Here is a 13,245-nt window from a genome sequence, read left to right as displayed (position 1 = left end):
TCAATATAGCTGTACCCCTTGTTTTCACATTAAATTGAGAATGAAAATATTTGTCAATCCAAGGCCTATTTAATTTTATGTGATCTGCGTTACATAGATGAGTCTCTTGAAGAAACATTATGTCGGCATTGAGGTTTTTGATATGGGTCATAATTTTCGTACGTTTGATCGCAGCGTTTAGCCCACCAGTATTTAGTGAAATGATCCTCACAGCCCATCCACTAGCAGCACCCCCATTGACTACACTAGCCATGATCCAGCATCCAGCAGTAGATTGGTAGGTCAACTCCAGGGAGCAAGCAGCCAGAGGTGCATGTGAACCTCTGCACAGAGACAGCACAACATGAGATGAAGACAAACAAAAAACTAAATTCTAAGTAAACAGTTTCAGGTAAAGAGGTTCTTCCCCACCCCCCTTCCCCATTCCCCAACTCTTCGACCTTCCCTTTCTGTGTCACCTTTCCTCTTCTTCTGTCTGTCTCAGCTCTGCAGCTTCTTTATACTGTTTGAAACCCCCAAAGTCCTTTGTGTGAACCTTGAACATGTTAATAACTTTTGTACAACGCGTAGATAGATATGGGAGAGGTTTTGAATACTCAGTATAAATCAATAGCAACAATGAATTGAAAATTAAATAAAGTAAAGTAAATAATGAAAAGAAAAATAAACAAGTAAAATTTAAAATAATAATAGTAAAGTAAAATAAATTAATAAAATAATCTTGTGCAATGTACGTATAAACATTTGAGAGGTATTGAATACCTGAAGCGATTAAATAGTCAAAACCTGGTGAAAACAAAGTAAAGCAAATTAAAAATACTTATAACAAAAAAAATAAAAATAATAATAATAAGAGATCCTGAAATACAATACATTAAACACTTGGATTTGAAAATTAAATGGTCAATTGTAGTCACAATTCCTCCCTCATTATATACATAGAAAAATTATAGTAGTTTCTCACCATGTAGTAACTTAACAGCACAACATCATCCTATGAACTATTATCCGGCTACACATCAGAACAGTCAAACAGTGAGGCTTCAGGCCTGAGCTCCACAATGTCAAACACGACTCCAAACCTCTCCAAGCAAACAAGATAACCAAGTATATTGTCCAAATAGAGTAAAAAATAAATAAACACTGACTGGTGCTAAGGCACAAAAGGTTCCTGTTTGAAACAAGCAGCTTACTGATGTGTAATGTTAATTTTGCCCCCTCTTGTAAGGAGGCTAGGTTACCTTAGCCCACATCAACGGCCGGTGAGTTACCACCTAAGCTAATCAGGCCTCGGGGTTTGTTGATAATCGGCCACAAAGACTGAGGCCTCCTCCGGAGATGAGAATCTCCTCCTCGCTCCGTTCTCTAGGGTAATCTGCAGTCGGGCCGGGAAAAGGAGTGCAGGCCGAAGGTTGAGATTATAGAGCTGGGCCATCACCACACAGTATTTAGCCCGTTCCTCGGCGACCTCTGGCGTGTAATCCTCGAAGATCTGAATTGGTGACCCCCGGTACTGGAGCTTCCCTCGGCTTTTACGGGCCTCTCGGATGATCAATTCCCTGGTCTGATAGCGATGGAGACGGACTATCACCGGTCTCGGTCGGGAGCCTGGTTGTGGTTTGGCGGTGAGCGTCCTGTGGGCCCTGTCCAACTCAGGAGGAGACTGTAGAATCTGGTCACCAAATATCTCTGCCAGAATGTCAGCTAAGAAACTTGTGGGTCTGGGGCCCTCGATGGATTCAGGCAAGCCGATTATTCTAATGTTATTTCTGCGGCTGCGGCCCTCCAAATCGATAGCCTTAGCCGTTAGCTTGGTGTTGTTAGCCTCAAGTGCCACACACTTCTCCTCCAGTGCCCGGATCCGCTGGTCTTGCAGCTTGACATGGGATTCTAAAGAGTCTATACGTTGACCCTGCTCTGTCATCGTTGACTGTATTTTTTCAAGTCTCATTTCCAAAGCGGCAAATGAAGCTTTAAAGTTGGCTGCAAGGCTTGCTCTGTGGGCCTCCAGCATGGCGGCTATGCTAGTTAGCGCTGTGTCGCTATTAGTCGCAGAGGCATCCGCTTCTGTCTTTTTTGCAGACTTTGTAGCTTTCGACATCTCTCTGGGCTGGTTTAGGTTTAGATAATAGTTATAACCCTCGAAGCAGGTTGGGGGTTTTAAGGAAAAAGTAGATTTTCAAAGTTGTAGCTGCGGGAGACAGAGACGACGCACCCTAGCCAATGTTCACCCAAACCGGAAGTCCCTTTAAACAAATTAATGTCTCTAATCATGTTTGTTCAAAAAGTAAACAATTAGCAACAAATTAAACTGTAAAGACCTTAATGGACTATAAATTCTCATCCATGTGCTCCATAGATCATCAGCTGGAGCTGTGCAACGAGTCTCAGTTTGACTAACGCTACCTTCTATGATGCAACTATGACAATGTCCATGCTTTCAGTATTTTGATTCTTATGAAATCTCACAGCAACCTTGTTTTCTAAAAGACCTGAGGATTTCAAATCCTCCAATCAGAGTTCTGATAATCGTAATTAAATCATGAGGTGCCTAAAGATTGCCACCCCTAAAATCAAACACGTATATACTGTATATATCAAAGTGATGTTCAACCAAGAGTTTTAAATACAGTCTTCTATAACCCGATTAGTTTGTCAGACTAAATTACTTTTAGGACGTCAGTGTTACAATATGACTCCCAATAAATGAATAAAGAGACTAATCTGTAACATGCTCTAAAACAATCAGAATAACTGTAGATAATAGAACAGTACACATGACTCAGGTTAACTACGGTACTAGACTTGATACATGTGATTTGAAATAAACAATGTTGGCGAATTTGGGTTTGATTCTATGTTTAGCTGCAACTAGATCATATTTTTTCATTACTTCAAGTGAGTAAAAACTTTGTTGTGCTATTTTGTGTTTACTGCTAGCTTGCTGTGATGAATGACTGGAACAGTTTTCCCTCTCTTAGAGTTGGCCAATTCCTCTCATCTCTGCTTCTTGTGGCTTTTCCTTTTTTCTCCATTTAAGGATTTTCTGAAAACTATATCCCTCCCTTCACTAAAACCCACTCCTGCAAAACAAGCCGCACTGATAGTGACACCCACGGGGCTTTGTATTCAGTTTGAGAGCTTCTTTGTGGAGCAGAGGTTTTTAGTGATTTAAATCCAATCAGGACACAAAATGTCTGATCAGAATTTGCAGGCAAGCTTCCTCTAGCAGGTTTCTCGCCACGGCTGTTGAGCGTTGGGGCCCCCTGATTGGAAGTGTGATGATATATAGCAATTTTTTTCCCGTAGGGGGGGATTATCCGTAGTTTTTCCTTTTTTAATTGGTTCCGTCGTAATAATTGTTGCACACTTGGACACAGAAGGCACTTCCAGGCATGTATGGGGTTGTTAAAACGTTTTTAATCTCCATCACCGAGAAACAAATACATCAGCCGCACCATCCATTTAATACAGGCGATCTGCTAGAATGCCAGTCTTTGCCCAAGGAGCCAGAGGACCCCTGGCATCACTTAGCTGACACCAATGCTGCCAGTGTACATACTCTGCTTGGTAACTGTAATTACCGACCAATATACACTGTGTGCTTCAACTAGATGGTGTGTCTGTCGCACATGAAGCTGCTCGTCATGTTTCTAACTCACAACGGATCATATTACATGCGCGCGCACAGATGTGATTACCATCTGATTGAAACGTGTTCAGGCTTAAAGAGACCTCCATCTTCATTCTGGTCAGACAGGTTTGGGCCGTGTTCTCTCAGGCCGGCCCTTCTTTTTTTGGCCCAATTAAATGTGTGCATCTTCCGCATGTATGTGCACACGGGCACGCAAGTGTGTGTATGTTCCAATATTACAGCAGGTCCCACATAATACCTCATTTAAATTTGAAAAGTGAGTCTTGGAATCAGTCTTTTGAATAAAATATTTCTGTCTACACAGTGTGTGAGTATTTATTAGTGGAGGACCTATACACACACACACATATATATATATTGTATATCAAGCATGAGTAACTAACTACATTCATCATCATCTTCTCCAATTCAACAAATAACTTAACTTTAAAGTAAGGCTGGAACAAAGATAATAAAAAAAAAACAACAAAACCAAACCCAACTTTAGCTTTGCTTCAATAAATTTGGCTCATAAAGTTATACATTTTAAAACTGTGCTCACCATGCGATCCCCTATGCTGTGGAAATTCTTGGCCAGAACCCTGCTCTACATCAGGGGTTCTGAAATGGTCTCACCATGGACCCATATTTTGCCACAGTCAATAAATCGCGACTCACTTTTTTTTTTTTAAGATTTCAAGCAACCAAATTTAGTTCATTCAAAAATAGCTGTTGAATACACACATATCATCCTTTTTAAAACTTCATTCTATAAGTTTTCCTGTGCAATATGTATTGCACAGCATGACTATTAAAAGAAAAAAATATTTCAAAATAAAAGACAAGTCCAACATGAGAGACGGTAGCTGGGTTTCCATTACAGATTTGTGCAAAACAAAAGCGATATTTCTAAATGTCGACAAAGTATGATTGTGCTTTGAACGCGTTTCCATTGAAGGTTGTTTTGGAATAATGTTAAGAAATGTCGGATGTTCCGGTCTCCTCTTCTGTCTACACATTCTGAGCCTTGTTCTGTGATGTGTATTTGCGGAAAAGGTGTTTCCATAGCGCTTTTGCGACACATTTTAATATCGAAACGTCAGGAATTCCTCCTCATGAAAGCGTGAAAACTTTTGAGATATATTTTAGTGTTTTTTTTTTTCAAAATTCAGGTGTTTCCATTATCAGTTTTTATTGCGCCATTTAGATTTTGCGCATTTACAGGGTTAATGGAAGCACAGCTACTAAGTATATATATATTTTTGACCACCTGTCCACGACCTACCCAGTACAGGTCCGCTACCCACTTTTGGGTCCTGACCGACCAGTTGAGAACCAATGCTCTAGATAGTGTGGTTTCAACCTGGAGTCAGAAAAAAAATAAATAGCATATAATGGGTTTGATGAGTCTCAAAACTGTTGGTAGGAGGGAATGTGCAAGAGCTCCTATACTGTGACTCTGATGAGGGTTGATATGGATTGAGAAAAACATGTCAAACACAACACACAAAATATTCTTTAGCTCTCTGTTCTTGTGGATATATATTTTTAGCTTGGTTTCTGCATACAAATGTTTTGTCTATATAGGTCGGCCGTATGATAGGCTGGTTCCAAAACTTTTTGAGCAATTAGAATATGTATAAGTGGCTACAGATCAGGGATCACTAACCTTTTTGAAACCGTGAGCCACTTCATAGGTACTGTACAGTCTGAAGGGCTACCAGTTAGAAAAGCAATTGTGAAATATTACATTTTCACGGTTTCACTTTAGAAAGTAAGATAATAAGGAAGGATAGCAGTAACTTAAAAAGACAGGAAATTTCAACATGCAACACTTTATTCCTCCTAATTTATGCAATCGTTTCATTTTCATTACATTTTAAAAAGAATCCACCTTGCATTTTTAAAAATTATGTTTCAGGTCATTTAAAGGTGGTTATTTTTTTTATGTATTTATTTATTTTTTAAACTGTCAGCAGTATTTAACTTTACTAAGTACTGACTACATATCTCATATGTATTTTATCTTTGCGAGTTTGAATCCTGGAAAATAAATCGCGGGCACCGTGTTGGCGACCCCTATAGAAGCTATACGATATCGATTTATACGTCAATAACTGATGTATTGGCCGATTTATGATATACACTGTACGTGAAGACAAGTTTCTTAAAGTATCCAAAATATGATACAAGACAACAAAGCAGAACACTACTAAAAATAAATAAATAATAAAGACTTTAATTAGTAACACTATCAACACAATGTTAAAAAATAAATGCAAAAATAAAGTTGCTTATAGTCTTAAACAGTAAACATGGATAAATCAAAAGAGGCTAAATGTAACTGTAAACTATGAACTTGTGTTGTCATTTTGTAATTATTACTGCCTATTCTTAAGTGTCAGCTTGTAATGCAGAAAGCACAGAGCCACAAAACTTTCACGCAGCAAAAAAGTAATACATCAGATAAGTATTGTCAAACTTCGATCAATCGGTGAAAGCTAAATTCAGCACGATTAATCAGCCGCATTGATTAATCTGTTGAGCTCCAGTTGAGACATTAGTGAGTGTGAGCGATTACTTAATATGATTTGACAAAAGTCAAATAGCGATAACTATAGAAAGGGATCAAAACATCCCAAAAGAAGAAAGCCTGTAAAAAGTGTTTCCAGGTTCATGTGTGTATGAATGCATACAATGCAAAAGGTGAACTGCTGTTCTGAAGTTACTGCTGGTTTTGATGTCATATGCACAATTTTAGGCAAGATTGAGTTTGTTTTAAAGCTTCAAGATTTTCAATGAATCTTTGGGTGTTTGTAAACATTTGGGTCAAGAAAGCTTTTAAATAAAAGCTTTTTAGAGAAGAAAATTTACAGACAGCTATTGTTACGTGTTTATTAGACATAATTTTAAGGAGGACATTGCAATAATATTAATATTCAAGTTTATTTTTAATTTTTTTTTAAATTAATTTCAGGGTTTTTTGACAAAGCCAAAATTAGAGGAAAAACAGTTTAGGAAAGGCTTTAAAACAATACATTAGTATAAAGTGTGTGTTAGTGAGATTGTAGTGCTGATTGTGCTTTGATCACTGTGGTTTTTAAAGTGTCTGTGTGAGTGATCCAACTTAGTGTGTACATCTTTAGACTCAAGTGCTAGAATAAGTCCTACAGACCATGACACAGACCTAACGGTGTGCACTTTAAAAACTCAGTCTCAGCAACGTAAGCCTGCTATCTTCAAATGTTTCATGTAAAAAACAAATGTGCCTTTTTTTAGGTAAAAAGCACGTGAAGCAAGAAGCATTAGCAATGCTAAAAGCTAGCAGAAAGCAGCGGTTAGCAGGCTAATGCTAGGCCCGGTCCCAGTGCAAAGATGGACGTAAACTTCGCGAAACTGTGCGGAGTGGAACAGTCTCACCTGTCCGAGGATCCAGCCCACGTCAACCCGGGCTCCGGTGAGATAAACGCGGTTGGTGGCGGTCAGAGTGTGGCTTCTCCTGGAGCAGCAGCCCGTCTGCACCTGACTACCAACGTATTAGCTCCTCCAGCTAACAACTAGCTTCACCAGCGCCACTAAAACAGCTCTGCTCTGACCGCTGCTCGACCCGACGGCTCCGTCCTCATCCCGGGTGTCCTCTCATCACCTCCAGTCATCCAAACAGGACACACGGCCGCATCCGGATCCCACAGCGTGTCGCCAACGGGTGGTTTTGTGTCTTTAGGCGCTCCAAGGCAGCGGCAGTTCAGAGCGTCTCCTCCTGGATCTCCACCGACTGGAGTATGACTGTCGCAGCCTGATGACGACAAGTTTTTGTTTGATCGTAGGCGCCAGAATGTGACGCAGAAATGCCCCTCGGAGTGACGTGCAATACATAAATAATATTATATATCGACACTAAATTATTCATAGTTCACTTTAAAAAATATTTTGTTAGGGAAGTTTCATGTTAACAAATCCAAGTTTGGTATTTATTCTTCTTCAGTGAAGTACAATGTCACCATTTATAATCTAACAGGGGCAAAAAAAACGACAAAATCCAAGCAACCTACCTGATAGATATCAGTATCAGGATCTTCACTTGTGACCAATTTCTATTTAATTAAGGGAAATAATATGTAACAATTTTAAGAAAATTGATGGGTTTTGTAAGAATTTTGAGTTTTTTCAACTGCAAATGGCTGCAATCATCTGGGGAAAACTGTGTGAATATTGTTGAGTTTCATTTATACAATGATTCATGTTTTCTCTGTCATTTTTACTTTCTCCTGCAGGTCGAATTGGATGCTCCAAAGGGCCGGATTTGGCCCCCTGGCCATGAGTTGGACACAGGTGATCTAGAAGGGGGAAAAAAGATAACATAATTGTTTCATTCAGTAGGAAATTCAAACAAAATAAAAAGTAAAGTAAATGTATACAAATGTAAATTAGTAGGAATGGTTTCATCACAATTTTTGTGTCACTGTATTTTATTGAGACTCTAAAGTTCTGTGCTTTATTTGTTTAAATAATAATAATGTTAAAATATTGCAATAAAAAACAATTATGCAATAAAAATTATTCATTTTTTTAACTGCAATAACAAAACATGCGGTGCTGTCCTAAAAAGATTGCACTTCTTGTAGTGTTGACCTTTGACAGCAAGTGTAAAGAGAAGGAAAAAAATGTATTTACTGTGTAAAGTAAGGACAGTTTTAGAGTCTTTGTGTTGTGTAATAAAGAGAAATATGAAATAAGAAAACCATGAGCAGAATAGTTTACTTGAAATTGTTTACCTAATGTTCCTTATATTAAGAAAATAAAATAACTTATATAAATATAAATAACATCTGCTGATTTTTATATCTGCGATTACCTGAAACACGTGTTAAATACATGCCCAGATATTGTTCAAACTCTGGAGGATGTGCAAACGATGGCTCTCTATGTAAAGACTCTAAAACGATCATTTTAATGTTAAACATTGAAAGTACTTCACTAGTTAAAACCAAAAGCAATAGTGCAAAAATGACAATTTCATTTCACCTGAGAGGAATGAAATATTCGCTGTTCCTAAAAACAATTTCACCGAAGTAAATAATTATAAAATATAGAATCCAAATGTATGTTGACATTCTGGAAATATGCTGGTAGTGAGACTGGGATCCGTCAAAATCATCTCCAGCTCCTTTTCAGCCAGACAGGTGCCATTCCATGTCCAAGAAGCATCTTTTCCTCATCATCATCATCATCATCATCAATGTTTCTCTGTCTAATCACCCACTTATTAATTTCAGTGTACCATTGACCATTCTAATAAGCCATGAGAAATACGGCCAGTCTTTTAAAAATAGTAAAAAGTTTAAAAGTTTCATTATGGATGTAATTTTTTCCAAAATAATTAACCCTAAAGAGCAAAAATGCATTTGCTCCATAATGCAACATTTCCCTGTATTTCACACTTCATAGGACAACAATAGCTGCAAGACTTTCACATCATGTGGCCACAAGTAATGTGTGAATATTACCTCCGCCAAAGAGGAAATATTATCATTATTATGTTTATTTGTTTGTTTGGCTGTTAGCGGGAATACGTCAAAGTTACTCAAACTTTTTTTTAAAAATTTTGACAACATTTCAACCAAAGATAGACTTTACACCATGGGAGATTCCATTATACGCTGGAGGGGATTCAGACCTACAGTTTATACTGACTCTGGGTCAGTTTGAAAAATCTAAAAATCCCTACCTCTCATCATTGGGAAATTTCTAAAATTAATTTCTTGGTTCATAATCTTTTTTAAAAATGGACTCAGTTTTGTTGGGTTGGTTCTTTAATTACCCTCATTCAGATTGAATCATGATTGCGCTTTTTATCTGGATTTTTCCCAAACAATAAATGAGGGTGACCACATTTAGACCTACTGTATCATTAATAATTCAAACCAACAAGTCTTAAAAGCGTGAATTATCAGGATACCATGATTAGGATCATTGATCCATGATAAACTGAGGAGATATGGCGATTGTCGGAGGTTTTCGATCTCTTGAGTGCCCTCGTTTTAAAATGATTCTTTCGACCTTGAGTTTCCAATCATTATATTTACACCCACATTAGAGCGTTACTAGTTAAATATTAGTTAATAGTTTGGGGATTAAAGCCTAAACCTGTTACTGAACAGCAAAATGTCATCAATATATTTTTCACAAACTAACAGCTCAGGGTTTTTAAACAATATGTGACTAAACATATGAATTTAAAGCAAGTTTATATTAGATGCAAGAACTTGGAGAAAATATATGAAGTAAAACCAATATTGGGAGCTTTAAGAAACGAACAAAAATGAACGATTATAATTGATAGGACAGGGTATCACACTAATTCTTAATTTGTATGATATGCCAAAAAAAAAACAAAAAAACACGCAGAAACAGAAACAGGACTTAATTTTCCCCTGCCAATGTATTCAAAGGGAACAAATGCTGTTACAGATTAGTGTTCACCGTTTCTGTTGCTGGTTTTAGCCCAGCGGTGCACCTACTGTTAGCATTGGCTGGAGTCATTTTCATGGCCCCATATCAGGATTCTCCAGGGACAAGCTGAGTCCCAGAGATATCACTGAGCCCCAAACATGCAATCCTGAGAAGTGTGGAAATCACGACTGGCATCCGGTCAATGGAAACTGAAAACACACACACACATACTGGAAACAAGAGGAGTGTAAGCATGCACACTTCATTTGCAAACAGCCTCAAACAGGGCTGTGAAAGACAGCTGCAGCTGTGAAACTGCTGATGCTGCAACTCTTTGCACATATCTCAACCATAACCATGATTTCTGTTTATCAGTGAGGTTTTAAATTCTGGCCCCTATTGTTTTGCTCATTCTCTCAGCAAAATATCTGTTGATGCTGTAAAGCACAAGTGTTACTGTTAATATGAAAGAGCACAGGGTTGACCTTAATCTCTTTGAGAAAATATACTGATATTTATCTCCAAAGCCCAACAACTGTAAAATTTGATTAGGAAAGTGATCAAGTCCCCTATTTATCTTGCATTGACAGAAGAAGTGACATTTATTAGCCCAGTTATGATTAACCCTCCTATTATCCTCAAATATTACTAACACAATAAACCACTAGGGTCAATCTGACCACAGAGATATTTGCCTCCAGAAAATGATTTTCAGAAAATTGTTGACCAAGTTTGTGTTTCTGGCACTTTGTTCATTTGTTGAATGCATCAATAATCCCTTGATAATGAAACCTTGACCTGTTCTCCAGCGCCACCATTAGGCCAAACTGTGAAATTACAATAAATTCATCTTGAATAGTTTTCATCCAAATCTTGTAAAATTAATGACCACAGAGTATGAACCCTATTGGTTGTGGTCATGATATGACCTTCCATGCAGCGCCACCATCAGGTCAGTCTTTCAGTTTCAGAGTTAGTGTGTGTTGAATATCTTTCATCCAAATATTTTCTATTTGGGGTGAACATTCATGACTTTCACAGAATAAAACGTTTTTATTTACTCGTTTTTATCTCATTTTTTGTAACATATTTGGAGTTATTCACTATAAAGTCCTCTGTCTCCGACACATTCCCCCCTCTACGTCACTTTCACTGTGAAGGAGCTGTTCCAAAATCTTAATGATGGTAAACCCTTTCTTAGAGGACATTTTCAAGAGAGAGAGCAGATTGCAATACACACTGGATGTTAAGGTCACACACAGTTTTCGCATCTAAAACAGCTTAGGCTCAAATTGACCCCAGAGGAACACCAATGCCTGCAGCATGTGTTCAGCACATTGAAAAAATATCATCATGAAAATGTTGTGCTTAATCAATTGTACCCATCAAATGAGGAACACTCATGAAATATGAAGCAAAAAAGTCAACTGTTATTTTTTTTTAATGCTAAACATTGAGTGGGACCAAACTGACCCCAAGGATAATAGGACGGTTAAAGCCCTGCTGATTAATCTGAAACTCCAAATGTGCAGGAAACTACTTCTGACTCAAACTGTGAGGAGTGTTCTTGAAGCGATCAAAGGAGCAAGTTCCAAACTACTGTGAGGTAAGTGAACTGTAATCACACAATGCCTTTCTCATTCACAGCTGGCCCATGGACGGGTGGATGCGATGATTGCAACAGACGGACGATGCTCTGCGAGGTTTCAAACAAACGGTGATGCTGGTGCCGCTGTGAAATGGAGCTGATGGAGCGTGACAGCCGACTGCTGAGACAGTGATTCAGTCAGCAAAGTCCTGAACATTCTACATTAGAGTGAAGGCTTTGGCTCATCATAGAAACCTATGTGCTTCTGTAGGTAAACACATGGTTTCACCAGTGGCCTGTGTCAAGGCCCAGCTCTTTCATCAAATGCATCAATCACCGTAATATTTGGCAGTGTTTTGTTTGGGCATCTGCTCTACTCCTATATTGACATGTAAACTATGTGGTCAAAATTGTACTGTAGTTTAGGGTACGTTTAAAACTACAACTAAAATTTATAGGATGAATATTTTACGGAATAAAACTCAACTTTATTTATGTATATATATAGTATCTTTCATACATAGGACAAGTAGCAAAAGGTGCTTTACGAGAACAGACAGACAGCAAAAATCAATGAAAATACAGAATTAGGAAATCAAATCAATTCAATGGAGAGCCAATAAAGAATAAAACCATGGATTAAAAAACTTATAATGAGTTAGAAACATGATTTAAAAAAAGACTTAACAAAATAGGGATTATTGTGTGTTAAAAGCAAAATCAAAAAGATTTGTCTTTAGTTTTCTTTTAAAAACATCAGTGGAATTGGATGATCTAATGTAAAGGGGGACTGAGTTTTAGAGTTAGAGAACATTCTCTCCTCAGTGCAGGTGTGGGGCACATGTGGGATTTTTCAAAGTGAAGCAGTCGAACAAATCTAATTATTATTATTATTATTATTATTATTATTATTATTATCATCATCAATAAAAAGGGGTTTCAGATAAAACCCATAGTGTAGAACGGTGAGGTGCTGGCAGTGATTCTAGTTTATTACATATACTACAGTATATTACAATAGCATACTTAAAACGTCTTAGGAAACAGGAACACTAGTAAAGAAAACCTGTACATACTAATGGGAAATAATAAATATTCCTCATATCTGATCATTTTCAAGCCAGAAAGAAGAAAACTATCCCTCATTGAGGCTTTAAAGCGAGTACCAGGATGATTCACAAATAATTCAGTGGTTTAAGAAACATGATGTCAAATTATGAGGTTTTACTTTCATAAAATTAAGGTTGAAAAACACTCAGCATTAAGAAACTATAGGAAATCTCTAAAATTTCTTTGGCGTTAGAGGTGGATTTACAGCGTCAGGGTGAAATGTGTCGTTAAGTGTAGTTTGAGGGACAGCGTTTATATTAATGAATGGAGATATGGTGCTGACAAGTTGAAAATGTCAAAATTTCAAACATGCACTCAAAGATCTTAATATACTCACTATACATCAGGGGAGTCAAACTAAAGCCCTTCAGGGCCAAATCTGGCCCACTAAGGCTTTCTATTCAGCCTGCGGGAGGATTTTCTTCAAAGACAAATTACAGAAAAAACATAAATTGAATGA

The 13,245-nt window shown here is 37.7% G+C and overlaps 1 protein-coding gene across 1 annotated transcript in view; it reads right to left on the bottom strand.

Moving 5' to 3' along the window:
* fbxw7 (F-box and WD repeat domain containing 7) overlaps positions 1-7,429 on the bottom strand; it is a 114,605-nt gene extending 107,176 nt beyond the window's left edge. Inside the window, exon 1 of the mRNA XM_028442924.1 lies at positions 7,055-7,429. The gene's annotated coding sequence lies outside the window, so the exon portion shown is untranslated. The remainder of the gene's footprint in view (positions 1-7,054) is intronic.
* Positions 7,430-13,245: the final 5,816 nt, after the last annotated feature.

Source organism: Gouania willdenowi, chromosome 1, assembly GCF_900634775.1.
Source record: "Gouania willdenowi chromosome 1, fGouWil2.1, whole genome shotgun sequence".
Taxonomy (NCBI): domain Eukaryota; kingdom Metazoa; phylum Chordata; class Actinopteri; order Blenniiformes; family Gobiesocidae; genus Gouania; species Gouania willdenowi.
The sequence above is the reverse complement of the archived record's forward strand: the minus strand, read 5'-3'. Positions and strand labels throughout refer to the sequence as shown.